The sequence below is a fragment of the Sciurus vulgaris genome (assembly GCF_902686455.1).
Source record: "Sciurus vulgaris genome assembly, chromosome: 8".
Lineage (NCBI taxonomy): Eukaryota > Metazoa > Chordata > Mammalia > Rodentia > Sciuridae > Sciurus > Sciurus vulgaris.
Window position 1 is genome coordinate 87,035,541 of NC_136468.1, and position 25,748 is coordinate 87,061,288.

A 25,748-nucleotide genomic window follows, 5' to 3' on the forward strand; every position below is an offset into this window, starting at 1 on the left:
AAGCCTAAATGATATTCCACTGTGTGTCTATACCACACTTGGTTGAATGGTAGAATTTTGTACAGGGAGTGGTGCTTTGCCACTAGTTCCAGGTATGGCGTAGCTTCCTTCTCAGTGTTTGTAATCAACAAGAGTTTTGGGGGAAAAAAATTTCCCTTACAAAGGTCGAGGAAGCAGACAGTCATATTAAATATAATTATATATTCTTTTAGCTCCATTCCAGTGATTGGCATATGATCACTGCTCAACACATGATAAAAAGGAAGAAGGCAAAGAGAAAGGGAGGGAAGAAGAGGGAATGAGATCTGATCCATAATCTTTTGTTTTTAAACATGGCTTCTAGCATGAAAGTTGGTATTAAAAATAGATACTTTTTTCATTCCTTAGGGGACAGGGCAAGGGACATAGATATCCAATTTATTGCCACTAACCCTTTTATCCTAAAATTTGAAATATTTGAGCATACAGAAAACATCATTTTGTATGCTCTTTATTGGCTGCATAGATCTATGTTTATGGAATGCTTTAATGGTTGCAAAGTCAAATTGCAAAAATGATTCATTTTTTTAGAGATTTTGATATATCATGCTGTGTTCTAATAAAATTTTCAATACTGTCTGTAATATAGATTATGATACTAATGTTTCCCATGGGATCCAGTGATCAGAACTCCTTTGGTAAATGTCCCAGAGTTAAGGTTAGCGCATCAACGTGCAGTAACTCACTGACATTTAATATTAGCTGCTGCAATATGAAAAATTCGGCAACAAACACAGGCTGTAGAGAAACTTCTTCCAGCTTTGGAGTCCAGGCAAACCTGTTTTCCACCCCTACTCTGAGATCAGTGCCATGTTGACACCCTACCCACAGATACACAACAATTTAGGAAAGACAACAAGAAAATATGGAAATAACAGATGAATGGGACCTTCAGGTGCAATACTGTAATAGGAGATGAAACTTGAACTCTTAGAACTGAGTTTTTTTTTTTTTTTCAAGCAAACACTTTCAAACTCTTGAAAGAGAAACATCAAAGTTTGAAGGGCAGATATAAAAAAGGCTCCCTCTCTTACAAAGTGACGCAAACTCAATCTGACACATGCTTAGAGTGAGTTTCATGCGCCAACCAAGATGAAAAGGGAAAAAAAGACATGCACTTGTCCTCAAGGAACTTATTGCAATTATCTTCCAGTTGATTGAGACCTCTATTTTCTGAATTATTGTTCCCTTATGTCCTCCGTTTCCTCCAAAAAGGATTGAGGTGAGATGTGATTTTTGAAGATACCCTTTAAAAATGTCCAACCTCTTTTAGGGTAATAGGAAACACAGATTATTACTTCAAGAAGACATTTTTCACCATTTTGGCAAGACCGAGGAAGTTTAACAACAGAATGTCTTGGTAAGAATTGGGGACACAGTCTCCCAATTCCTTTGTGGTGGGAGTTGAAAGAAGAATGGCCTTCACAGAAAACCATGTGGCAACATTTACCTACAGTTTAAATGCATATGTAAATCAACATTATAACTCCATTTCTTTAGTCATCTATTGCCTTTTAGAAGTACTTCCCTCATATGTGAAATGAGTACCTTCCTCATATAAGGTATGTTTATGGCATCACTGTTGTAATAGCAAAAATCTAAGAGCAACCTAACTGTTCATCAAAATGTATGAATAGCTACACCCATAAATGAATACGAAGAAGCTCTAGAGACCAGGAAATGCAATATGAACTCATAAGGAATCAGAAGCAGATATATTTTGAAGCAAAACAGACCTGAGATAATCCACTTACAAAGAGAAAATTTTTTATTTGGTTCACAGTTTGGGAGGTTTCACAAGCCCGGGGAGGACTGGTGTAGCAGCAGGGAAACTCTGGTTCAGCTTCAACAGGGATCCAGAGACTGGCTGTGACTGAAAAACTTCTGCACCGATGGACTCAGGTGTTTGCTGTCACGAGAAGTGAAAGTACCACAGCAAAATAGCAGCTCTTATGTCAATAAGAAGTGCAGCCTAGAAGGGGGGTGGTCTGTGCCTCTCTGCCCAGTGCACATGCACCAAAGAAGGTCTGAGGGGGGACAGAGGGCTGTGGAGTTGCTCCAACACAGTGAACACTGCAGAGGGCCTGGGGCCTTGGGCACTACTCCAACCACCCATGTCCAGGACTGTCTGAAGGAGGAGGGCAATATGTCCCCAGGAATCAACATTTGCAAGTGGCTATGTGGGAAATGGACACCAAGAAACCTGAGAAAAAGAACTTAGTGAGAACTGTCTGAGCCCAGGTAAAACATGGCCCATAAAAAATTCAGTAGAGAAAGGGTAGAGGCTCTGCTACCTACAGAGTCCTTGTGCTTCTCTAATGGAACACCCAAGACTGAGTCATCCATGAGTGTCGGGCAACTGGCAACAGCTTTCCTGCTGATCATCCCTTGGAGGAAGGTGGAAGGGTGGGCACACACGACAAATGCACATGAGACAGAGAGAGAGAGGCAAGGGGATTTGGGCCAGACTCATCCTACTATCAGGAACCATTTCCATGATAACAGCATTAATCCGTTCACAAGCACAGAGTCCTCATGACCTAATCACCGCTGAAAGGCCCCCCAATCAACACTGCTGCACTCGGAATTGGGTGTCCAATACCTGAATGCTGGGGACACATTCAAATCATAGTAAGCCTGAAGCAATGAGGGAGCCCAGATCCTATGAGTCACAACAAGGTGACCTCCTTCAGACACCAGGCAGGAGACACCTGAGGGATTCTGGGTGATGGAAGCAAGGAGACTGCTGCTTGAACTTGCAGAAGTCAAAACCGGAGGGACAGTCTCTCGTCCTTGAGGATGGCAGCCTGTTCTGCTCTCAAGGGCTCCTGGCCTACCAAGTCCAGACCTGCCATGGCTTGCAGGCCTCTTCTCTGCAAAGCCAGTCTTGTGTCAGCTTCTCCTAGGAACAATATCACATCTTGGCTACAGATGTCTCTTAGGATGTACCCAGAGCCTCTATCTATTACCAAAGAGAATGTAATGTTTGACAAGAGGAAAGAAATCCCATTACCCAAAGCAGAAGCCAAAAGCAGAAGGGTGGTGGTGGGTGCCCAGCAGTCAATAAATCCAAGGCTGTCTTTTTTTGGGGGAAGGTGGAGGCAGTTGAGATATTTAAGAGAATTTCAGAAACCACCAAGACCACATTGCTTGTCTCCACATTGGCCCCTCTACTCATGTTCTCTCTGCCCCAGGCAATTCTCTCTGGCATTAGGTTTATTCCCCCCAAAATTCACTTTGTATATTAATTCAGCAAAAAGTTTCTCCAGGCATCACACACAGTCCAAAATTCTTAGCTTGGCTTTTGGAACTGTCTGGTCCTGACCAATATTTCCAGAACTATCCCCAGCTAAACTCAAAGCAAGTTGAGTGACTCATTTTTTCCCAAAAAAAGTGCATTTTTCCATCTTTATTCTCGTCCCTGGTACCCACCCCATGCCCATCATCATTTATTGACAACTTGCCATCTTACAACATCCTGCTCAATACCTTCTCTTCTCGGAAGACCTTCCTGATGCTTGCAGCTGGCAGCTGTCCCTCATCACCTCTGCTCCCTTCTCAATTCTTCTTACATCACTTTATGTATGGTTGCATGTCAAACACGTCTTATTCCTGGGTAGTAAGCTGTATTTTGGATTTTCTGCACCACAAATGTTCTGATATCTCACAATACTTAACACCACACTTCACATATACAGATTTGCAGCATTTGAACTGGAAGGAGATCCATGAACTAAATCATGTTTGTACCAAATTCATAACCCCCATCTGTGGTGATGGTATCTGAGAAAGGAAACTTTGGAAGATAATTAGATTTAGGAGAGTTTGGGAGGGGGACACCCTCTGAAGGGAAATTACTGTCCTTATAAGAGAAGACCCTAAAACTGTTTCTCTTCCTGCCAAGTGAGTGTGCTTGAGAAGGTGGCTGGCTATAAGCTAGCAGGGGAGGTCCCACCAGAACCCAACCATGCTGGCATTCTGACCTCAGTCTTTACAGCCTCCAAAACTGTGAGAAAATAAATTTCTGTTGTTTAAGTCATTCAGTCTATGGTATTTTGTTATGGCCGCCTGAACTGACTAAAACAGGGTCTTTAGTGTCCTCCCAGCTGGCCCTATTTTACACCGTGGTGAAAGTATCAGATCCAAAGGGACACAGAGCAGAGCAGGGATCAAAACCCAGTCAGTCTCCTAACCCCCAGACCACCATTCCAGCAAGCATAACACACTTGCCAAATAACACAGATTGAAAGAAAAGGCTCAAAGCAATAAGTATATTTTTCTTAAACATGTCCATACCTTAAACTCCCTTTATCCTAGTCTTGAAATAATAAACTGAAGGTCCAAGGGGACTTCCATCAAGGTCTGAAATTGAGAATTTGGCTTAAAAGGCTGCCAGGGATGAGGAGAAAGAGGGAGAGACCTACTTGGTTATGATGATATCATCTTACAGAGTTATGAATTATGCAAATGAAAACAGACCAGGATCCACGACCTCTCGAGCTTTCTTGTACCTGTATCCAAAACTGTGTGAACAAGCACTTCAGAGCTTTACTTTAAAAGTTTCTGTTACCACCACTGCTTTGCCATAGTGTAGTGTTTTGTGCCCCTATAAAGGGCTTTCACATGCATTGTCTCATGGAATGTGAACAGCACCTGGCCAAGGTATCACCATCTCCATGGAACTGGTTTCCCTCTACAGCCAGAGCTCCCTTGGAGAATGCAACCAAATCACTCAGTTGCTGAGTGTCAGAGCTGGAGACTTAAATACAGTGTGCGTGCACGTGTGTGCATGAGAGAGACAGAGACATGGGGAGAGTGGGTTGGGGTGCGGTTAATCCCATTTCCTATATATTACAGGACTGCATTTTTTAAAAAGTCCCACAAATGTTCTCTATCAAACCCATCAACAGAGGTCTGGGTTTGGGCTCCAGCTCTGTCACCTGTTCACTGTTGACTAGAGCAGGTCACTCAGCCTCTCTAATTCAGCTTCTTTAACTGTGGAAGGAGCATCGTGAATCATTTGCTTTTTGATTCACTTTAAATTCAGACAATCTGTGATTTTCAGAATTAACTAGCATTACATAAAAGATCAGGCCAAGTCACTTTCAAAAGTTTCTGAGCTCTGGATCAGGTCTCCTGGAAGAATACATTATCCACAACACCTCTTCCCCAAACTCTTCAAGGTGCAGGGAGACAGGACTGTGCATCTGAGGGCACTAAGAATTTCAGCCTGTCCTGTTGCTCTAGTGGAAAGACAGTGTTAGACATTTGCACTGGCGTGGTCAGTGTGGCTTTGGAGATAAGTCAAACCCAAATGTGCAGAAGGTCAAAAGTCATCCTCCTCTGAGACCAACAGAAAACATACTTCTCAGATACTCATTCCATAGAATTTAAAATCTTATGTGATCTTGCCTAATTCAGAGCCCAAACACTCAGATTTCAGGCTAGCAATAGCCTGGATCAATAAATTATAGTACCCAGATTCATAGCAAGTCTGAAAATAATGGTTTACATCACCAAAGATCCTTTTATATGGCAGCATCTGTATTCATTAACCATGTTAATCACTAATATAATACAGAGAGATTGATATGTTATTCCTAAGGGTTTTTTTTATTGTTAACAGACTATTTCTAATCAAATTCAAAACTGTCTTCAGCGACTAAAGAGTAACTAAAAATATTCATCAAGAGAAAATTTTAAAGTTTGTTTGCATCAAGTGAGAAGTAAAGTCATTGTCGGAAGAGACCATATTTTTAAAAATAATTATCAAGATATATTTCAAAATCCAGTTTCAAAAGTGGTAGCTTCTGCAAGGTTACTTATAATATGGGATCTGAAAGCATATGAATTGACTATTAATATACACTGTTATATGAAAAAACAATACCCTCCTATACTCTGAATGAATCTTTTGCCTGTGCATGATTTTGTAACATCAAGCACCAGTCATTAGGGAAATATTGGTTCCCTATGCTATACAATCTTCCAAATGTTGGCACATTCTATTTGACAATATCACAGAATCACATGTGCTAACATCCCCTCTGATCTCATCAGAAAAGTCTTAAAGTATTCTGAAGCTATCAAGCTCATAGTGGTGAACACAAGTTGTCAAATATTCTAGATTGCATTGAAAACTCAAATATTATTATTAACCATAAATACCACCAGTAAATTCCCAGACACAATAAGATCTCTTTATTTATTCTTGTAAAAAGATCGGCTAAATGGATGGAGTTGGACAATATCATGCTAAATGAAATAAGCCAATCCCAAAAAACCAAAGACCAAATGTTTTCTCTGATAAGTGGATGATGATATATAATGGGTGGTGTGGGGATGAGCTTAAGAGAAGAATGGAGGAATTTTGATTGTGTAGAGGGAAATGAGGGGGAAAAGGGTGAGGGAAAGAAAGATGGTAGACTGAGACATATATCATTGCCTTATGTACATGCATGATTACATGAATGGTGTGACTCTACATCATGTACAATCATAGAAAAGAAAAGTTGTACCCCATTTGTGTACAATGAATAAAAATGCAGTCTGTAAAAATAAAAATAATTTTTTAAAAAGATCTGCTAAATCTGCCAAATTTGAATATTTATTGTTTGCCTACTGTTTTTTCAAGTAAAAAGGGAGCTCCATGAAAAATGTGACTATTCAGTTCATCAAAATATCTAACAAGTTCTTTGCTAAAGACAACCATCATTACTTCAATGTGCAGGAGAAAGGACTTTAAACTCATGTCCCATTTTTTCATAAAGAATATTAGAAAGATGTGTTCTGAAGGATCAAGGCTTAATAAAATTAGTAATGTCTTACTCCTTCATCCAGGATACTAAGTGAAACTGGTGTTAAGTGAAACATGAATGTATGGTAGTGAGGATCACTAGGACAGGTTGATGTCAGTGCCTTGATTCATGCTAAAAATCCAGCAGTTTAATCCACCATTGCTTTTCACCATCAGTGCAAACGCAAGCACAGTGAAAAAAGCAAACAACATGTTAGTGTTAAGGTGAAAATAAATCTCAGCATCCATGGAGAATTGATTTCAGGACCTCCCCTCTCCCTCCCATAGATACCAAAATCCAAGAATGCTCAAGTACCTTATATAAAATGCTGTAGTATTTGCTTATAACCACGCCTGTCCTCCAATGCACTTTTGATCATCTCTAGATTTCTTATAACACTTCATACAATGTAAGTACTACTTTTAATAGTTGTTCTACTGTACTGTCTAGGGAATAATGACAAGGAAAAGAGGTCTGCACTTGATAGTACAGAAACCATTTTTTAATCTATTATTTCAAGGTTGGTTGATTCCTCAGACGCAGAACTTGCAGATATAGAGGGTTGTGTACATGGATATCATGGGTCCCCAGGAAGTCCTCCATGCTTGGAGAGCCTTGGATCCAGAGTTCTGGCTGAAATGGTACTAGAAACAGATTTCCTGAGCTTGTGCCCTGGCCTTGTCATTAGTTGTATGTTATTAGGTAAGTTATTAAATGTGTTAACCTCAGTTTCCCCATCTCTGAATAGGATGATAATAGTACCTACCACAAAACAGTGTTTGAGGAAAAAAACAAGCCAATGTATGGGATGTGCTTACTCAGTATGGAGCTCATTGCATGTGACAAACATTAGCTCTTAATGCTAGCTGTTGTTACTGTTAATGTTGCTATTACTTATGGCTCCTTTGCAAATACTGGAGATAGTGAAAGTCTAATAGAGGCTTCTTAAACAGCAATGACCTTCTCGCTTCTCCGATAATAAATTTTCATTTTGCCAAAAGAAGATTATATTTAAAAAAAAAAAAACTACTGATGCAGACAATAAATGTTCATTGATTGACTAAAGAGCCAAGTATGAAAAGAGGTCATTGTAGATACATCTTTATGTTTAGGGACCATACCAGAAATGCTTCAGTCCTTAAGCATAAGTGAAGAATATGAAGATTTTTTTTTAAAGGCCAAATAGAATATTTTAATGCTAAAACATAATTATTCCAAAAGGGATTCTAGACACTCTAGCATCATACCTTTCATTCTATAGAGAAAAATCAAAGCAGGTGGCATAATCAGGCATGAAATCATAAAAATTATCCCAAGTGGTTATTGGGCATCGCAAGAAAGATGTATGACTTTTCAATGTTTCTTCTTTTTTTTTAATAGGATGATATTTTTCTCCCAAGGGGGAAAAAATAATGAAAAGGAGGGAATCCCCATTTTGCTTTCATACTATTTCTTAATGTAGGCCAGAGTCATGACTTCACCACTAGGGACAGAAGAAACTTTTTATAAAAACAGCACAGCCTTTCCACTCAAAAGCTGTACGAACTGTTGGATTTCAAGGAATAAAATAGCTGGGAAGTTACTACATTTGTCGTATTTCAAGCTGAGAGTGTAAATAATAAAGGTCAAATTGAGAAAACAAGGCGGATAATTCCGTGGTGACCAGCCAAACTCTAGTTCCCATCATTTATTCATATGTTGATAGACTTCCCCAGGAAGCCTGGGAAAATAACAGAAGTAACTCAACTTTCCCCAAGAGAAAAGGCCTCATTTTTCCTTGGCAGATTCATTCCTAATCACATAGCAGGGAGCCATTATTAACATCTGGATATTCAAAAAGAGCCACTGAATTATTATAAAAATGTTTCAAATCATCAGCCTAAAACTCAAATGATCTACAATGTGTACAATGCTTTTTTCCCCCTTTAGTCAAGAAGATAAATGGAGAAATTCTTTATATTTCAACTTCCATTACACATTTGTTTTTAATCTTGGAAAATTCATGTCTGCCTACTGTACCTCCATATCAAAGACTGAGATGTCAGCAGTGGCTCCTGCTCCTCCTGTCACGAGTTTCTTCTGAGAACACAGTCTTTTAGAGTGAGATTACTACAAAAATTGATTCAAAATAGCCACAAGTCACAGACTAATACTGAATTATATTCTCCTTTAGCATAGTTATATGCTGTTCGATTAAATAAGAATTTATATCAAATGTCTTCCATTCTTTAATCAGCCCTTTCTTCCTTTGAGTACTTTCTAAGAATTGTCATGATTTGCTACAAATAAACTCAGACATTGTAAAGCTCTTTGCCAAACCTCATCCAAGTCCTCAACATTACGAGCTGACAGCACTTGATAAATGTAAGTCAGTCCTCTGGTTAAAATTTTCTAGTGCCTTCTCATTTCTTTAGGGCATTATATGAATTCCCACCATGGCCCATGATACTCTGCTTGCATCCCCTTCAAGAGATCAGGCACAGATGAAAAAGAAATGTTTTAGGACCAACTTCAACACTCCCCATCCTGACCCCAGCAAGCATGAGCAGGCTAAAATCTTTGTAAGCACTTATTTAGGCAAAGCCTATTCCAAACTTTTTGCCTGAAGAGGAGTATCAGCCTCCCACAACCAGCATCACCTGCTTCAGCATGATCAGCTCCTCCTCACCCCCCATCACTTACTCCAGCCTCCTTTGCCACCACACTGCTCAACTCTAGTCACCTAGGACTAAGGCTTTCCCCAAAAGTTCTTCATACCCCTTCTCCTGGCCCACTCCTGCTCAACCTCTGCATCTTGGAACAAAAGTCTCTTCCTTGAGGACACCTCACCCATTGAGCATGTAGGCTGCAGGCCTCCTCTATCACAGAGCATGTAGTAACTAGCTACTAAGGGTCCATTGTTTAATGTCTCTATCTCCAATATTTCTGTGTCCTTAAATGCAAAGCCTAGGTCATTTGTGCTAGTGTTACCTTTCCAAAGCCTAGACAAGAATCTCCACATATAGGTCCTCAAAAACCATTCTTTCACTGTGCTAAAGAGCTTTTAACAAAGCAAAGCCCCTCCCAATTAAGTTTTGCATTTGGGTGAAATTCAGTGAAATCAACATCAAGGAGTGTTTTGAAGGGGAAAGAATCTTCACAGTTTACTGGACGTATGGGGAGAGAAAAGGAAGAGGCTTCATTTTACAAGCACATGTGCACACATGCATCCAGACTGGTGCACACACAAAGTATATAGTTATCCACTAATAAACAATGGTTGCCACCATTTTGAAAAGCTACTAAGATTTACAGAATGCTCAGAACCTACTTTAATTGAACTATGAAACCACCAAGTGTACATAGGGAAGTTCCCACCTACTAAGAAATTCTTGCTTTCACTTAATCATCATGCTCCTTTCATATCTATATCCCCTCAAAAAAGTCATGCTGGATTCCTCCTTTCCATATTTTCCAACTCTATATTCATCCTTGGAATCCCCCAAAGAGTGCTAACTTAGAGACCTCAGATCCCATCTGACTCTTAACAAGTGTCCTGCCTTTTGATTACAACAAGACTTTGCAGATTATCATGAGACAAGGACTCCAGCAAGTGAAGAGGGTCATTTCCAGTGTATACCTCGCTTTATGAAAAATATGATACAGAAGCACTGAGTTCCTGTTAGCTCCTGCCTACCTTTCATCTTATGTTTTGTGTACAGAGATTGTGTCTTCAGTTCCTGGCTACAGTTTTAACAACTGTCTTTAATTTTACCCTTTCCCAACCCCTCTGACAAGTAATTGCTATAGTCTTCACTCAAATGCCCTGTAAGGAACTGTAATACTTGATTTATAATTAAATATAAAAGGATCCATAAATCCCTTTGAAAAGTGAAACACATTCCACTAATGTGACATGAATAAAGTCACCACACTGTACCGGTTTTGTACAATCCTGATCTTCCTATATTGTGTTCAGCCACAATTTGGAGGTTTTACCCAGGCTTCTTTTTACTTCCCTGGTACTGCATCTGCTTAACTAAAAATTAACTTGCAAGAATCAAGACATTCCAATTGTTTGACTGACAATATTGGTTGAGGCATGAGGAATTGAGTGTCATTTTACCTGTGCTGATGTGAACTCTAAATTATTCTAAAGTGGCCTCTCAGGTTGAAACTTGCCACATGGCCAGTAGTAGAAGAAGAAGAAGAAAAATTCCAAGGTGAAATGTATTAAACACAGACTTATTTTTCAGTTTCTCCTTTGGCTCCGCCTCCATTAGAACTAATGCCTAATGATTCCAGGAAGTGAAAAGCAATTAAATTTCACTTGGTGTAAAGTTGAAGAAATTGTCCCACGTGAAAAGAATGTTTCTTTGCCACATTCCATAAGTGGCAATAAACAGGCAAATTTGCTGGTTTTGATATAGTAGTATGAGGCTTCACAGGGCTCAGGTTGATTTCATTTTAAAAAGTTGAATTTATGGGACAGAGGATTGAAAGGTTTGTACTGACATGTTTAAAACCCTCTTTTAAAAAGTGGCATATTGCATCGTTCCATTTAAGTGTTCACACCGCAGACTGAAACATAATCTGTTTACTGAAAAAACAACTTTTTATTGCCCCGTGAATAATTTCCCATTGAAAAAGAAAACAATGTACAGTATTTTAGTGCTTTGTGAAACATCTGGAAATTTTTTCTCAGTTGCTAAAGCTATGAAGAATTTGCATCCACATTCAAACTACTGATTTTTTTATTCAACACAGAACTTCAAACATACTATTGACCCAACCTAAATTTGCTCCAAAACGGCAACAGTTTCCAAAGGCCCACCAAGGGCATTCTGAAACAGAGCAACCAACCCACTGCAAGGTGAGTATGGTTTCACGGAGAACCCATTAGGTATGTTTTGCCTCTTTGTCCTCTCTGTTCTGAGCAGAGTGAAAAGTGGATTGTATTAGTGAGGGTTACATTAGCTGCTGTAACAAATAAAACCCCAATCTCAGTGACTTAGCATAGTGGAGGATTTTTTCTTGCTCACTTAACCAACCACACTGGGATACAGCAATGCTGATTGCCACCAACTTTGTCTCTGCCATCCTTAACCTAAGTATGGCAGCAAGGGAAATGAGTGCGGAGTCTAGGAGTGGTGCCCACTGAATGCTCACATCTCATTGGCTAGAACTTAGTCTTGTGATCAAATGAACTGCAAGAGAGGTGAGAACCACAGGCTTGTGGTCCCAAGAGGAAAAAGAAAGGGGTCTGGCAAACAGTTAACCAGTCTTTAGATTCTAGGCAGCACTTTACAAGACTCCCCCGACCTCAATTCCAACATATATAGAGCTCAGTATTGACTTATCCAGCCCCTCTTGGGGGCTTGATGTAAAGGTATTAGGGTATTTCTGAGGTGAATAATGGGTCTAGCAAAGCCATTTGACTTAGATGCTCTTTTCTGATCGCAGTTCCTAAGCCTATAGTCCTATTTATTAAAGTCATGAAGCAGCACTAATTATGGATCCAGTGAAGTAAATAATTCAAGCTCTGGAAAAAAGGGCAAGTTTGGGAATCAAAAATCCTTATTGCATTTCATTCTATTTTTTTTTCCCAAGACTTTTATTTCTGTACAAGGGAACTTCATGCAAATTTAAGACCCAGGTACAAAAACCTTTTTGCACAGTAGTTTAAGTGTTATTGTACAGACACAGGACTCAGACGTCAAGGGAATGCGCTGGTATAAGTCAATTGCCCTCAAGAATGGGTTTGCCTAGAAGGAATAATTTGAAATATAAATGACTGAGGGTCATGGGTGAATTCATCTGCTCTCATGCTACACCTCCCTCTTCCACTCCAGCTTATGTGAGTGGCTCTTCTCTGTGTTACAATCTGATGGTGTCCTACTTCATCACCTGATGGCAATTTGTTTATCTGTCAGTCTCCTCTATTAGGCTGTAAATACCATGAGGAAAGGGGCCCTCTATCTTTTGTTTATCATCAGCACATTCCATAGTCTCTGGTTCCTAGTACGTGCTGACTAAATATTTATGGAATGGGATTGTACTGAATACAGGTTAGAAATGATAAGTTCCACAAGACATCAAAAGAATCAAAGAGCTACTAGTGCTTAAAAGAGAGACTCACACATCTGGTTCAAAGTGGGTGAGGAGGGAGAAAAGATTTCCTGACACATTCAAATGGAATCTAAAGTTAGGGTAGTGTTTCACCAAGCAGAATCCGCGGCATGGTGGCCCAGGCAGAGGAACGGCCTGTGTAAATGCTCAGAGGTAGAAAACAAAGATGTGTTTGGGGACTGGTTAGCATTCTTGTTCATTTTATGCTGCAGCTGTGAAGGGAGAGATAGGAACCAGGGATTGAAAGGGGAGTTGTAGCCATCCTAGAAAGGGTTTTGACTCTCAGGGTGGCCGGTTTCCATTTAATTTTGTGGGCAGTGGGAGCTTGCAGAAGACTTGATACCAAGAGGATCCATCTGCCAAGTGGGTAGGGGATGGAATGTGTTGGTGAGAAGCAGAGAGGGCAGGGACCTCTTAGAAGGCACCATAACCATCCAGGTGATTGGCAAGGACTTAAATAAGGACAATGACAGGAGTTGGGGCACATGGCAGAAGGAAAGCCCACAGCTCTCAACAACTGGTCAGACTTCAAGAAACCAGGAAAGAGGAATTCGAGGTCAATGATGATAGGGTGTTATCACCATTCAAAGGAAAAGGAACCTGGGGATAAAGGACTGGCTTGGTGATAAAGGAAGAAAAACAGTCAGGGCTGAGACACTGAGTTTGGGGCAGGGCGGGGCAAGGAGCTGGGAAGGAGGAACACACCTGGGAGCTGGAAATGCGAAGCTGTGGGGAGTAGGGGCAGGATGGGTGGTGAGGAGGGCCATTTGACCAAGCCTTGTCATTATGAAGTTGCTCTCACTGGGACTTTTGATGTCTTCTCTGAATACATACTAAGGCCGGATATCCCTCTGAATTCATGTGCTAAAATTTAATCCCACTGAGATGGTATTAGTAGATGGGGTCTTTGGGCAAGTAATTAGGTCATGAGAACTGTCCCCTCACTGGATTTGTGCCTTATAAAAAAGCCGGAGGGGACTAGTTTAGGCCCTTTCTGTCCTTCTGCTCATCACCATGTGAGGATACAGCATTCATCCCCTCCAGAGGCTACAACAAGAAGCACGGCACGTTGGTGAAGCAGAGACCAGGACATCACCAAACACCAAACTTGCTGGTGCATTGATCTCAGACTTTCCAGCCTCCAAATGGGTGAGAAATAACTTCCATTCTTTATAAATTACCTGGTCTCTGGTATTTTGTTGTAGTAGCACAAAAGGACTCAGACACTGATTTTATCTACAGCCCTTGAATTCATATTGGCATTAACAATTTGATAAATATGAATTTTAGAAATTTACCACACATTTTCAACCCTATTAGAATATTTATTCACTCTTCTAATATACATGGAGATGTTTATAAATTAGAATATCTCTGGTTGGTTACGATGACACCCAGGATTATACCTGTAATCCCAGTGGCTCAGGAGGCTGAAGCAGGGGGATTGTGAGTTCAAAGCCAGTCTCAGTAAAAGTGAGGCACTAAGCAACTCAGTGAGACCTTGTCCCTAAATAAAATACAAAATAGAGCTGGGGGTGTGGCTCAGTGGTCGAGTGCCCCTGAGTTCAATCCCCAGTACCCCACCCCCCAAATTAGAATATCTCTGCTAGTAGTCTGCTCATAGTCAGCATTTACCTCCAATTGTAGCAATCTCTCTACTGAATTATATATGCCACTTCCCTACCCATCTTCCTGCCTACCTGAAGGACAAAATGATGTTCTATTTCGTAAGAACTCCAGTAGCTAGTCTGACCTCTGGCAAAGAGAAGGCAGCTCAAAAATAACTAGTTTTGAAGGAATTGAGACAAAGAAGAAACTCATCTTTATGGAAGCAATAACTATAGACATCAAAGTAGACTTTGTAGAAGAAAAAAGAGTATTTTCATTTCAAAAAAGGCAACAAAGCAATCTTGTAGCATTCGTAATCATACCTAACATATGGCAGGTCTCAAATGCAAACCAGGCACCATCTTTTGCGTGAAGCTTCCTGACATTCTTAATGAAGCTCTGCCCAACTCCGAGATGGAGTATGGGACAAGAAGAAGGTGACTATCAAGAGGCACACTGCCCCTGTTCTTTTGAACACCTCTGATTTCACTTTGGAGCACATAAGAAATTTAGAGAAGCTCTCTGACCACCTTTTCAACTCCTCTTCCCACTGGGCTCCTGAGTAAGGATGCATATCGAGAGATGAAGTCAAGATGTGGGAGATTTAAGCAGATTTGAAGATGAGGGGGAAACAATCCTGACTTTTTTCTCTTCCCCATTAAACCCTGGGCAGATTGCTTCAAGAAGAGAGAACAACACATTGCCCAGTTATTATAAGAATATACTTTTGATACACCTGTTTTACTTCTCAAAGCCGACTTTGATGACCCTAATTTTACCTACAATAGGGCATAAATTTTCACTGAAATCTTTATCTCATCTTGACACCAATTAGCACATGAGTTTCAGCAGAAGAATCTACAGCAATTTAATCCATACCTTCGAAGCAAAGGAAACACTAATCGAAATGAAGACTGTCCCAAAAACCAATTGAACAGGTGTGCATTTCCATAATGGCTGCACAATTCAGCAATGAAGTGGTGTTTGCTGCTTTTGCTTGTGAACTGAATTAGTAATCTTCACATGCCCTGTCCCGGTGATTGAAATAAATTACTTTGTTAAATTGCGAAGCAGGTTGACCCATCTGTTGGCCCATGAATGTTCAGATTCTCAGAGGGTTTATTATTCCAAATAATGACTGCCATATGCAGCGGTAAACAGTTCCTTTAAAACTGACTGAAGGATTTGGTGCTACTTTTGAAGGCAATTTATAAAGCTATTCCTGTTCCCTTAAAAGGATCTGCCCTTCAAGTAAACTTCCAGAAAAGTTGTCTTGATCGGTTAATCCTGGCTGAGACACCCTGTTCTCTTTGGACAGGAAAGAGCAAGGGAAGAACAGAAACACATGTCCAGGAGCACCCACTGTGACAGGCAGCAGCACCTCTGCCAGCACTGCTCTAAGGAGCTGCACAACCACCATGCCAGGTGGGTACTGTTATCCCAGAGAAGCTGAGGTCAGGGAAGTTAAGTGGCTCATCCAAAGACAATAGAGACCCAAATCCAGTCCACCTGGCTCCAGGACACCTTGTGTGATTAGAGCATCTGATGGACAAGTTTCACCTGGGTGACATGGAGGGAATTCTGTGCACTCACAACAGACCCATGGGAGAACCAAAGTCAAAAGTATTTATGCCCCTGTTCTGGTTCTGTGTGTCCCCTCTTCTCTAAAGACTGAACCCCACTCTTCCCTTTCTGACCCCCTTTAGGGAAGAGAGGGCAGGGCTTTGAACTCTCATTATCAATAATTGGATAGGAATGTTTTAAAGACAAAAACCTGTGGGTCTCCTTTCAGATGTGTCTTTTCTTACTTTATATCAGTCTCATTTTCGAATCCCTGGGGAGAACTTGTACTCTGCTCACACAAGGTCCATAAACTGCTCAGGCCATGGCCCAGCCACGATTTGTTCATGGTGTTCACAGTGACTCACTGTGGCTAGGTTACAGATGTTAAATTGCTGATGGATGGCCCAAAGCCAGCACACGGTCGGCTCTTCTGGTATTCAACTGCAGTATTAATCATGTGTGGAAAGGGATTTTTTCCCCCTCTATGAAAAATGAAATGGCTAATATAGCGTATGGAATGAGAGACCTGGAACAATTCCTTTTCTTAACGGGAAAAGAATAAAGCTATTAAAAGAATAAACTCCTGTGTGTGACATGATGACAGTGAGATTTTTCTGATGAGCTAAATGAATAAGCTCCCTCTCCTTTGATTTATGCTGGCTCAGAGTCTCTCAAAGCTTCAGAAGGCAGAGGGCACATTTGGAGATGCCGATGGTGTCCACTCCCTCTGTTTAAAGGGAGTGAGAGGCTAAGACTGGGCCAAAGGTATGTGTTTGACAGGCAGAGACCTGAAGAGCCTGGCTTTTAAGTGCTTATTCACAGGGCAGAAGGGGTGACTTGGGGGCTTGCCAGAACCCTTGGTGGTGAAGGCTTGCCCTCCTTTTGACAACCCCGGAGGCAACTCTGCACAGGTCAAAGCCTGGCTCTGCCTGTGTGGTTGGTCTTCCTCCCAAGGCTGGAGGAAATCAGACCTGTTCTTTGCTGTTAGCTTGAATGCTAAAGAAGGGGCTAGAAATGAGAATTGTTCTTCACCTCCACCAACCATGGAGCCAGAGAGAAAGCCCACATTCCAGCAGCTTGGGAGGCTGAACCAGGAGGATGGGAAGTGCAAAGCCGGCCTCAGCAAAAGCAAGGTGCTAAGCAAATCAGTAAGACTCTATCTCTAAATAAAATACAAAATAGGGCTCAGTGGTTGAGTGCCCCTGAGTTCAATCACTAGTACCAAAAAAAAAAAAAAAAAAAAAAAAAAAAAAAAAATTCCTTGGAAAAGGCTTACTATATAAAAATTAATTTCTGACAAAGTATATTGAACATCAGAAAGGATCAACTAGGTAATGCCCTTTGAGAGAAAAAAACAGTAATGGAATCATCATGTATTTTGTTTATTTAAGAACAACATATACATGTATCAAAATATCACACCATTACCCCATAAATATGTACAGTTTTATGTCTCAATTTTTTTAAAAAAACACATAAAACATCAACAAACTTAAATGGAGAAAAAGATAAATTCAGAAATATTTTTACAAAATAGCCAGCCAGTACTCTTCAACAAAGTCATGACAAAGACTAAGGAGCTGTCACTGATTGGATAAGAGTAGGGAATGATAATCACAGGCAATGTGGGCTCACTGATGGATCCTAGACCAGATAAAGGATGTTAGGGGACAAAAAAGAAATTTGAAGATTAACTAATAGTTAACTGTTGATTTGTGAACTGGTTAGCAGTGCTGTCTCCGTGATAGCTTCCTAGTTGTAGAGCATCCTCCCGTGGTCGTGTGAGATGCTAACATCTGGAGTCATCTTTGCACCATTTTTTTGACACATCTGAAATTATTTCAGAATGAAGTGTTTCTTGAAAAGGTGCTGGTGCAAGAAGGCCCACAGTGATGAGGAGCAGCCCAGGGCCACTTTCCTCCACCCCAGTACCGATCCCCGGAAGAAGCCCCTCTTAACTCTTTTACCTGTTTCTTCAAGTAATTACCCACATATGACTAAATGTTATGCTGAACATATTATGTTTTCATTTTCCTAATTTTAGACAATAGCTATTGACTTCCTTGCCATTATGTATGAGAACTGAGTTCACGTTCACCAGCCCCACTCTGCTCCCTAATTGCTTTTGTTTTGTTTTTAAACTTTCTACTTTGAAATAATTATGAACTTTGGAAAAAGTTCCCAAGACCTTCATGAGTTCCCAATTACCCTTCACCCAGATCTCTCGCCTAGCTGTAGAATTATTATCAAAACCTGGCCAAATTATATTGGTATATTGTGTGCCTGTACTAACATGTAACAACAAATTCCACCATTATGTACAATTATGATGCACCAATAAACAATGTGGAGGGGAAAAAAAAGAATTATCAAAACTAAGAAGTTAGCATTAGTATAATGCCATTAATTAAAGTATAGATTTTACTGGGATTTCTCTGGCCTTCTCCAGTATGCCACATTGCACTTAGTTTTCACCTCTACTTAGTCTCCTCTGATCAGTGATATACCTCCCCACATCTTTCCTGTGTTTCCTAATCCAAACATGTTTGAAATCTTCTGGTCAAAAATTTTCCAGAATGTCCATCCATGTGAATGTGCCCGATGTTTTCTCAGGATCACACTGAATTATAGATTTTTGGAAGGAAACCCACAGAGACAGGTAGGTGCCCTCTGCAACATTTCAGGGACCTATACATATATGTCTTACTAGTGGTGAAGCGAAACTTGATCACTTGATTAAGGTAGTGTCTGTTTCTTCAAGGAAAAGTTGCTAATTTCCCCTTTGTCATTAGACACGAGTCACTAAATCCAGTGTACACGCAAGAGGAGATCAATTAAACTCCAATTCTGGGGAGAAGAATAGCACAAGAATTGGTAGACACATGTGAAAATTACCAGAGTAAGAAATAAACACTTTGGGGAAGATACTTCAAGGCTAGGCAGATCTCCAATTTCTCTTTGAAGTTTTACCCACTATTTATGACATTCCTCAGTGGATCTTGGCTGCAGCCCTCATTACCATGGGATTCTAATGGTGATTTTCTATTTCCCTATTCTTTCTACATTTATTAATTGGAATTCTTCTATGAGGAAGACTTGTTTCCTCCCCCACACACCCATGTATTCATTTATTCAATCAGTACTTTTATCAGAATGGAATCATGGATATTTATCTTATTCTTTGGGTTATAATCTAGTCTATCATTACTTATTTTGCTTGTCAAATTTTCCAACATTGATCTTTGAAACTTTCCAGTTAAATTCTGTACCTTTTGATATGTCCCAATCCTATCTCCCCGCCCCTCAACAACTTTTTAACATTCTGGCACCATGAGATGCTCCAAACCGGTGTTACAGTTTCATGGCCCTCGCCATAGAAATAGTCATTTTCCCAAGAACACCTGTTTTTATTTGTTGGAAATTGGTATTTAGAAAACATTCTGGAGGTAGGTATGTTGCTGTTCACTGCCTTTTGGCCCTCTTAGTGGACAGAACCAGATGTGTGTGTGTGTGTGTGTGTGTGTGTGTGTGTGTGTACTAACCCATGTATATTTTCTGCTATTTGTTTAGCTGTACACATATTAAAATAAATGACACTATAATGATATTCATGACTAATCCATCACCAAAGAGTTCATTCTAGCATCCATACCTGACTTATTTGTAAGTTTTCTCTCCCATGGTTAGAAAACTTGTTCTCATTATCTGCAATTGCTCCTTGCTGGTAAATGGAAATATAATTGACTTTTTTATGTTGCTCTTGTATCCTGCAACTTTGCTAAATTAATTCTTGTTCTAAGAGTACTATTACAGTTTTTTTTTTTTTTTTTTTTTTTTTTTTTTGGAAATTCTGCAGAGAAAATCATGTTGTCCTCAAGTAGAGACAGACTTCCCTTGCATCTCAATTTTACTAAATGGGAATGAGAGAGGAGATTCTTGCTTTGTTCCCAATCTTTGGGGAAAAGATTACACTCTCTATTAATTATAATGTTAGTCATAAATTTTTTTCATAGATGCCCTTTTTCAGGCTGAGAATTTTCCCTTCAATTCTTTTTTTAAATTTTTTTAGTTCTTGATGGACCTTTATTTTATTCATTTATTTATATGTGGTGCTGAGAATTGAACCCAGTGCCTCACACATGCTAGGCAAGCATTCTACCACTGAGCCACAACCCCAGCCCATCCCTTCTATTCTTAATCAGCTTAGAGTTCTTACCCTAAATGAAGCCTTATTTTTCAGTTTTTCCTGCATCTATCAAGATGCTCATATGGCCTTTGCTCTAACCTGTAAATATGGTGACCCACACCCATTCATTGATGAATGAACTTCACCCTTTAACCAGCCAGTATTCCTGGAATGAAACCCACCTGGTAATGTCCATATTCATCTTCTTATATTCTCAGATGCAATTTGCTAATATTTCGCTAAGGGATTTCATTAGAATTTGTGCACCTATATTGGTGCACCTATATTTTTAAGCAATAATAGTCTGTTGGTTTTCTTTTCTTATGATGCCTCCGGTTTGGAACAAGTATAGAGATGGAAGAGAAGATCAAGGGGAAATACCACTAAAGACTTTAACCTTCCATTTTAGAGGTTGAATAAGATGAAAATCAAGCACCAGATGAACAAAGTGAAGCTGAACATAAATCTAAAAATGTGATTTAAAAAAAAAACATGAATTTTAAAAGCACACACCCACATATATAATTAGTATTCAAACCAGATTCTGTCCTGAAGAAGAAATGGAGCTGGGGACAACTGACTCTGGCAAAGCCTATAGTCCTCTTCTCCCTGCTCTCTACAATTAGAACAAATTTGGCCAGAGGCCTTTTGGATTAGCTCCTAGGCAATGTTGGCAATAATGTCAATTGCACTCTATGGAGTCTCACTAATTAAATTTCAAACTTTAATTTTTTTAAAAAAAGGAATGCATCCCTTTCTTATTAATATATTGACTTATTTGGAAGTTGGGTGAATTTTAGCAACACTTTCAAAACAAGCTAGGAATGAGTACAGAAAATATACAATAAGATTGCGGTCTAGGCCCAATGGAACAGCAAACCAAAAGATTTTGGCCTGAATATAGTGGGTGTTAATAAATATTTGTTGGATAAATCTGTCTATTAAAGCTTGTGTACTCTTGGAATGATTGTCAAACCTCAATCTGTTGAGCCAAACAAAAATGTCAATGTCTTAAATAGTCTCCTCCCCTTTGACTTTCGACCCATTTATGTCCTTGAGGAAAACTCACCTCATGAGTTTCTCGTTTGATCATACCCAAAGTGTTGTTTGTCAAATGTCCAAAGTGATATTTGCTTCACATTTGTCTCAAGAGAGCGAACAACTGCCATTAGCAAAGAGCAAATGAGGTTACAGCCTGCACTCTCTCTTCTCAGTTTCAAGTTGAGAACAAAGAAGTCCCCAGCTTAGAGCACGGCTCTTTCCCAGACCATCCAGCAATGAAAAACCAGCCCAAGAATCTGCTGCCCTGAGTCTAAAATGATCTGCATACAAATAACAACTATTCTTTTTTTTTTTTTTTTTTTTGCTTCATGCCAGTGGTAAGCCCTTTATAATATCCTCTCACTTAATCCTCACAAACCAGCTGATGGGGCAGCTGTCAAGAACCAACGCCCTGTATTTTTAGTGAGAAGACTGAATCTCAGGCCACGAGATGGACAGTACCTGAGATTGTAATTTCCAAAACGATACCTTGAGCTGGGTGCAGTGGCGCACACCTATAATCCCAGTGACTTTGGAGGCTGAGGCAGGAGGATCACAAAGTCAAAGCCAGGCTCAGCAACTTAGCGAAACCCTGTCTCAAAAAATAAAAAACAGGCTTGTGATGTGGCTCAGTGGTTAAGTGCCTCTGGGTTCAATCTCCGGTACAAAGAAACAAATGATACCTTGAGTCTTCATCCTGAAGAAAATTTTTACCATTGAGATTAACCATGAGACCCACTTATATATGCATTTCTGCTAGTAATGGAGAGAAACCCCAGTTTTGAGTTTATGGGAACAGGGAAGGCAAGTAGGGAAGAAGAAGACTAGAAAATGACATTGCATTCCAATAGCAATTGCTGGTCTGGTAACTTTATATTATCTCATTTAATTTACAAAAAAGGTCAGATAATACTCCCATTTTACAACAGAGAAAACTGAGTCTCAAGTAGGTAGAGGCAGCTTCAAGCTCCAGTCACCCTAACTCCAAAACAGAAGTTCTTTCATTATATACAATATATTTCCTCAGAATTTTTTCTTGATTGAGAAATGTGGCCAGTCCAGTTTCCTATGTTACCAACTTGTGAATGCTGAAAATTGGGTTCCAAATTTGGAGTGGTGAAAACTTTGGGGGCCAAACAGAATCCATTTTCCAATCACCCTATTTTAATTATATTCAGATGAAGGTTACACTAGAGCATTTCAAACCTTTGTAAGTTCATTTGTTGAAACTTTGAATCAAACTAGACATTGATAAGTCTTTGTGAAGAGTTTTCAAATGTAAATGCCATGAGCTCAGGGACTTTATCTTTTTCACTATTATCCCTTATTACCTAAAGCATTGCTCTTTGTTAGAGCAGTCACACTCGATACACATTTATTGGGAAAATAAATGTTCTCAGGTACAATAACCCAGCATTTAACTCACAAGTACCATCTGAGATGTATAATAAGCAGCTTCTCCCCTGTGTCTACTGTAAGGTCACAGCCTAAAGAGAAACATTTCCCCAAACCTTAGGACTAGATAACAGCAACAGAAGATACCCCTGGCAATAGGTTTACAGCATAATGTCTAGAACATAGTAGATGCTCAATAAATATTACTTGATCTAATTGTGAACAAAGAGTCACATTTATTTAAGGCTTACTCTGCCAGAAATTCTACTTGTTTATGTCATAAAAGCAACCTATGGCAGATACTATACTGTAGAAGACATGTTTTGGTAATCCTAAAATGGAGGCTGGCATTGAGCCAAGAGGTGGTGCATAGTGTTAACACAGCGTGATCTACTTTTGCCTGATTAGTTAATGTCTCCTTTGTGCTAGTGGTCAACAGATATTCCTCATTCTTTCTTGATTGGTACCGAGGGGCGTGCCTCAATTGTGCTAATCCTAAGCTGATTGGCTGCCTTAGGTATATAAGACACACCTATAGGCAGCACCAAGAATAACCGGATAAGCACGTATAAGCAGCACCTCTGAATGATGGCAGAATGCAGGTTGCAGATTGCAAAACGGAGAAGTAAGGCCACACCTCTAGATAGCAGAGTGAAGGATGCAGGATGCAGGATGCACCTTTAAGAAGGAGCAGCAGAACTAAGATATAGATCTCTGATAAGCACAGCCTCTTCGATAAGAAAAGATTCTCCTTTAAGCAAAGCCTTTCTTCCTCTCTCTCTCTCTCTCTTTTTCTAAAACTTCCTCTATAAGCTAGGGAACAAGCAAACAAGCAAGAAAGCAGCCCACTAAAGAAAGATAATAGAAGTAACTCAGTTTCCAGTCCACCTCCGATAAATACCCACACAATTGTTGCTGCAGGAGGTAACAATATCCGTGCGACTGTTGCTGCGGCGGCAACACTATACTATGTCCCACTTTAGACAGAAGCAAAGTAATTTGCCCAAATTCATACAGTTAATATGTGGCAAAGCTGGGATCCAACTAGAACAACCTGATTTCAGAGCCCTCAGCCTGAGTTACCTCCAAGTGCTTGGTGAACTTTCCCATCCCTTTTCTTCCTCAAGGTCTTCCTTCTTCCCTCCCTGGATCTTAGTGTGCGCAGTCCTTTTGGTGGACGTCTCTGGCCTCGGTTACTTCTTCAGAGGCCACTGAAGAAGTAACTACTCCCTACTGGTCATTCTCTACCCCAGGATCCTGTCAAAGTAACTTCATAGCAGGAACCACCATCTAACATTCTTCTACTCGTGATTTGATTGTTGCCAGGTTCCCCAAAGAGAACTGGATCTTTGTGGAAGCAGGGACCTTGTCTGTCTTGTTGGCCAATGAGATCCACAGTCTGGTGCTAAGCCTAGCATGGCAAGGTACTTCCTAAATCCATGCTGAGTCACGGAGTGACTTCTGTAGCCCAGGTAGTCCCTGATGCGTTAAGAGGTGAGCACTCCTCAGACCAGCCTTGAGTAGAGTATTTGACACATGACCAGAATGTAGCCCCAAACCTACCCCAAACCTCAGCTCCTGCATCAGGCTTCTCTGCCATTTCAGGTTAGAAAATTGATATCCACATGGATCAACTAAAAACCTTTTTCCATGAAAAGAGGAAGATTCAATGACTTAATATTTGTAGCATGCTTTTATTATCTTTCCAACAAAGATATTTTGCTGAATAAATATAATTTTCATCTCTCTCACATTGGAACCACTTAGCTTCTGCAAGAACAAAATGTCGGTTGTTCCTGGTTTACAGAATGCTTTTCCTTTGACAGCCCTCAACTTTATGTATCATACAGGACAAAATCCAAGGGAAAAATTTATTATAGAAAACTCTCTGGCCTGGGTCCAACATTTGATGGAGAATATTAACAATGGTGCTTGGGCTTGAGTCTCTATAGTCTCTCCCAAAACATGTCTGAATGAGCTTGATGTATGTGGCATGCAACTTGCTTTGGACCCTTAGAATTGAGCCTGTTGCCAGCATAATTGTTTTATAGATCCCCAGCCAGACTGAGACCTCCCACCTCACTGCCATGTATGTTTCCTCTGAGAGGAGGCAGTTCTGATGACATCACCTTTCTCTCCATCCTTTCCAGCTTTGCACTTTGAGTCCAGTGCCTTGGAACTGCTTTGAGCTCACTCACTTTGAAGTGCTGGTCTTTGTTTAGAATCCTTCTCTTGTTCCCTGTGTCTTATTTATATTTTTCTTTTTACTAGGGATTGAATCTAGGGATGCTTTACCACTGATTTACATTCCCCATCCTTATTATTTTTTTATTTTGAGATAGGGTCTCACTAAGTTGTTGAGGCTGGCCTTGAACCTGTGATCCTCCTGCCTCATGAGCAGTGATATGGGTTTAAAGAAAAGATGCTTTCCTTCCTCCCTCTCAGGGTTGCTACTTAACTTGTCCAGAATATTTTATTATAGTTAGTCTCAATGATGCGACACCCCCAATAGTCTGCAGCAAGTCCCAAAACTCAAAATACAAATAATGTTCCAAAGCTACTGGCAGAGGTTCCTTAATCTGAGAAGAATAGAACACTAAGGGTTAAAGAAGGAAACTTAATACGTGATCATTTCTGTAACTCAAAAAGAAAAGTAGAACTTCGACAATAAGAAAAGAAAATGCAAAACAAGACAAACACAACCTTGTGGGCAGTTTTCTGCAATCAAGCCTGGGGTAGAGACTAGAGGCATGAGGCTGAGAAGTCAGCTCCACTTTGGAGCAGGCAGTTGTTCAAGTGTTTAATAAGTGTACTTCTTTATGGGGTCCACTGAAATTCTTAATGTTCAAATTAATAACATCTTACTCAAGCATAGCAATCATCATAATTGAACTATACAAGCAACCCCAGGGGTACTGTATCAAAGAGTGACTCAGGGTAGCAAGTAGTCAGGGTGATATGGTCTCCATGCTCTGGGCTAAGAAAATAGCCATATACCTTTCAGTGGTTTG

At 40.1% G+C, this 25,748-nt stretch overlaps 1 long non-coding RNA gene across 9 annotated transcripts in view; it reads right to left on the reverse strand.

Moving 5' to 3' along the window:
• The window catches only part of LOC306668082, a 203,049-nt gene that overhangs the window by 97,527 nt on the left and 79,774 nt on the right, over positions 1-25,748 (reverse strand). The window lies entirely within an intron of this gene.